The 4,791-nt window shown below is 28.6% G+C and overlaps 1 long non-coding RNA gene across 1 annotated transcript; it reads right to left on the bottom strand.

The window, feature by feature from the left end:
• Nucleotides 4,195–4,791, bottom strand: LOC110264475. Its single transcript, XR_002350658.1, has 2 exons — nt 4,721–4,791; nt 4,195–4,629 (listed from the first exon to the last, which is right to left on the bottom strand). It is a non-coding gene; the product is annotated as an uncharacterized LOC110264475 (long non-coding RNA).

Genomic DNA, 4,791 nt, shown 5'->3' with positions numbered 1-4,791 from the left:
AACTAATAACACTGTATTCTTTTTAAATAAAATTTATTATGATCCTTATTAATAATTTTAGCATATTTTGTCTTTTTTAGAGATTTTAATTATTTTTTTTAATTCTCCCATAAATAAACAGTTAAAATAATTATGAATAAAAATAATTCAATCAATTCTTTTATTTTTATCATTTATAATTTTATTTTAAATCAAATTAGAAACATATAGATCTAAAAGATTTTTACAAATATTTAACTCTATCATTTGATGATTCCTTCTTCATTATTTTCAATTTTCTTAATAAAACGTCATTGATGTTTTCTATTTTCGGATTTTAAAAGAAAATTATAGAATGAAAACGGCATTGCCATTTTGTGGATGAAATTTTTTTTAGTATTTTTTTAATCAAAATTTTAAATTTAAATTAGATTGGATGAGAGTTTAACTTAAATCGATTTAAATTTACTTCGACTGCTTAGAACCTTAGATTGATTAAGAATTTATCAAAATTTATTGGACCCAAATAGAGTATGCCTCTTTTCTCCTTAGCAAAATTCTATCATCCCTCTTTTCCTTTGACGGTTTTAATTTGACCCCTATTCTCCAGACCAACCAAACCCCATCTTTTCCCTTCATTTAATAGTTATATAATTAACCCCTCCCTCTTAAATTTTATGAATTATCATATAAAAATATTTTATACAAATATTTAATTTTGTATTATAATTGACTTAATAATTCATTTTTTCTTTTCTTCTCTTACAGTGTTACCTCTTCTTCTCTCATAGTTTCCAGACATACTTTTTAAAATTGTACCTTTCAAATCATCTATAAATAGTGTTTATAAAATGTACTTCAACAAAAATTAAATGAATCACAATGAAATAAATTGTGCATTACTTTTACTATTAAATTGCATTAGAGTGCAAGATATAATATGCATTACAAGAGTTAAATATTTTTTAAGCAGTAAATTTAAAAGTTAATTTTTTTATTATTAATATAACAATGAGTCTCACATAAAAAGTATAATAATAATAAAAATCTAATTCATTATTTTTTTTTTACTAGCTTCCCAAACACCGAAGTGAGCAAGGTTCCAAGCAACAAGACCCGAGAAGACCCAACCCAGAAAGGTGAAGATGGCACAGACGTGGAATTTGGAAATATAAAACAAGGGTGAGAATGTCAACAACACAAGAAGACCCGCAGCATAATACCACATGAAAACGTCTTTTACTTATGCAGTATAAGGACGACAACTTCAAAACCGAAGAGAAAGCATCAGAAGCTAAAAGATGATCACCATCAAAACAACAAGACCAACTCGGTAGCACTGTAAACATCAATAGCAAACAGGGTTAAAAAATAAAATAAAAGAAAAATGCTAAGTCTTGTAAACTTTAAGTTCTTGGTCTTTGTTATGTAATTTGGTTTTTCTGTTAATTGTTGTTTGAATTTAATATAATCCCCCACCTAAGTAAATTTGCAATCATTTTTATTTTCTTATAGGTTCTAATAATATATTAATGATTTTATTATTAATTTTTATTTTATATTTTTATGAATAAGTGAATAAGTGTTTACTATTTGGCAGTACTTGATACCTTGTACAAGATGCATTCTTGCAATGACGAGTATGTTCGTCCTCGAAATACATTTGGTGGTTCTTCTCACCATTTGGACTTGTCTTCATTTGTTCCATCAATTCTATGACTGTTTGAATATAATATCAAAAGCTTTCACACACTATTAGTTTCTTCGTAAAAGTTTAACTCTAGGGCGTGGATATTATTTCTTGATAGGGACAAACTGGCCTTCAAACAGAATGATGGTGCCATTTCCTTGTTTTTTCTGTTTATACCGTACTATTGCATTCTCTTGTGTGTCGATGTTCAACTTTCTAAATTGCTTTGTTGTAGAATCTACATCAGAGATATCTGCAATGCGAAAATTTCTTGGTGAGAATATACCTAATGATTTCTCCAATGGCAATTGGTAATTTTCAAGGGCACAACTATGGTGTTGTATAACACTTCTCACTTTTGAGATGAACTCGTCAGAGCTCTTAGAACTGGATGCATAAGGAAGTCTTTCTACTTCATTTAGATTAGTTGTAGCACAACAACTTCTTAACTTTGAGATAAACTTGTCATATTCAAAGTCATGTTCAGAACTGTTAGAACTGGATGCATAAGAAAGCCTTTCTACTTCATTTAGACTAGTTGTGACAGAACAACTTCTCACCTTTGAGATGAACTCGTCATATTCAAGGTTGTTAGAACTGGGTGGATAAAGAAATCTTTCTACTTCATTTAGATTAGTTGTGGCATAAGAACTCTCGGTTTCACTTTTCATTTTGTAAGACAAATAATTATAATGTACTCCAATCTTATTCATGCCACTAGTATTTGGATGTTTAGAGGTAGAATATTTTCTTTCCTCATCCCCAGTGGTTGTTTGACCATCTTTTTGTTTTGTCATCTTCAAAGCCGCAATTAGCAATGGACTTATCTCATGAGAAGTGCTTTTTGGAGAAAATATACTCGACGCTTTGGTATCTTCATTTGATAGCTCATGATTGTATGATACCTGATTAATGAAACTATATGAATCATAATAAAATGCATTAATGTTAGAATTTTGATTATAAAGTGATCCAAGAACACTAATCTTATTTGTTGCAATCCTTTTGCTATATCTCCTCCTCTTAGCCTGTTTTTCCTTTTTTTATCTCAATGAAATTGTCTTTTGACCATGTGTTCTGAACTTGTTCGTCTTTTCTGTTCGTCTTTTTTATTGGTTGCGCTTCAGGAGGATTGCTTTGTGATTGCGCTTTTTTCGGCAACATCATATTATTATATGATGCATTTTTATCTCCTTTGTTACAACTTGTTGTCACTTCTGCTGTTGGAGTACATACTTTGTGTGTTAATGTATTTTTCCTTATATACTTCCTCTTGACAAGTTGACCTTCTTCTGATTTTTTCCTTTTCTCTTGATGACTTTAATGCCTCTTTCAAGGAAGTAACTATACCGTAAAGAAGACTCATATTTATGTTGTCTCCAATTTCACTGTCTTTATCTAGTTGTGTGATTACATTTTCTGTGCCAGCAAATCTGTCAAATAAAGTCCTTTTACAAGACTCTTTTTTAGATTCTAGCATTAAGTCTTTAATTAGACCAGTTGAGTTTTCTTTGAGCTGAACATTCTCCTCTGTTTTGGTTGTGGAGTTAGCTCATGGTCATGGTTATTTTTTTAGATGCCATCTATTTTTATTGGTGTATAAACAGTATCAAATTTTACGACAAAATTATTTTTTTCCATATCATTGAGAATGATAAAATTTTTGAACAACCAACGAAAGATGTACCTGTGGGTGGCAAAAGATGATAAAGAAACATGTATAAAGTATCTAGTAATGCAAATGAAGTATTCACCATTGAATCTAATAGAATAAACACTAATAAACTACTAAATAATCTATCTAGTTGGATCATATCATTGTTAGTTTTCATTGTGTGATAATGCAACTTGTGTCTTTGGCAAACACGTTAAAAGAGAAGAAGCACATTTAAATTTTTTGAAAGCGTCAATTTTTGGTTTGACAAATTTTTTATTCATGAACACAGAAGTGATTTTGTATTCAAAATGACAGTTTACAAGAAGCCACAATTTTGAGCTTCTACGTTGTTTTTAGCTAAAATTTATATTTTGTTAGTTTTAATTAAAAATATATTTTGTCAATTTTTATATATTATTTTTATTTTAGTGTATAAATATTAATTTTATTATAGAATTAATTAATAAGATCTATTCAATTATCTAAATTAAAATGATAAGATAATATACAAAAATTATTTAAGTTGATATCTATTTTGGTAATTTTGTATTAAAAGTTATTTTTAGTATAATCAAAACAATATTTATTTTACTATAATCCATTTTAATATAAAGATTGTCAAACATAAATCGCTTTAACACGATCAATTTTATGTAATCTCCCATTTGTAAACTGTAATTCAAACACACACTAAATTTAATAGGACCAATTGATATGTAAATCAACTAAAAAAAAAAAGGATTCATTAATCCATTGCCTCATTGGTTGCATTCAAATGAGCTGATGCTACATTTTCTTTACACAAACTTTACTGTTTTCAGCAACAATATTTCTTATTCTACCTTCAGTCACCGACCCATTGCAGACATTTTGTTTTGTTTTTTTTTTTTTTTTTTCATAAAATCTGTGAATTTAAAACATGCAACTACTCCATCACCATGGCTGGATATTTGGGATTGATCTTTCTGTTCTTGTGTGTAGATTGATCTTTCTTATTTTTCATTTCTCCAATATCCATTCTTAATTCCTCAATTTGATTCAAAATCACCAACAAAACAAGGAAGAAAAAAATTGACTATCCTAAACAAAGCTCAATCCTCTTGTTACTTCTTTTTTCTAAATGAACAAACATAAAAATTAAACTAAATAAAAACAAATGATTCAATGAAAGAATAATCTAGTTCATATAAAAAAAACACATACTCAACCTTGAGAGAAAAAAAGTGTATTCATGGGTGAAAATGAAAAAAAAAATGACTGATTATTGTTTCCCTTGGAACTTCTGTTTCATCGTCTGCTTCTTCTATTTTACCAACCAGTTAACCAAAAGCTAATTAGAAAAAGGAGGAGAGATTCATGCTAAGGGTATAAAAATCCCAACAAATTGAATTTACCTCGTGATAAAAAAAGAAGTGATGGAAGTCTATTGACCTCTTCCGTGCAAGTTGTTTGTTTGTAGTTTGTG

The sequence above is a fragment of the Arachis ipaensis genome, chromosome B07 (genome assembly GCF_000816755.2).
Source record: "Arachis ipaensis cultivar K30076 chromosome B07, Araip1.1, whole genome shotgun sequence".
Classification (NCBI taxonomy): Eukaryota; Viridiplantae; Streptophyta; class Magnoliopsida; order Fabales; family Fabaceae; genus Arachis; species Arachis ipaensis.
Note: the sequence above shows the minus strand (reverse complement) of the source record. Positions and strands in the feature narration are given on the sequence as shown.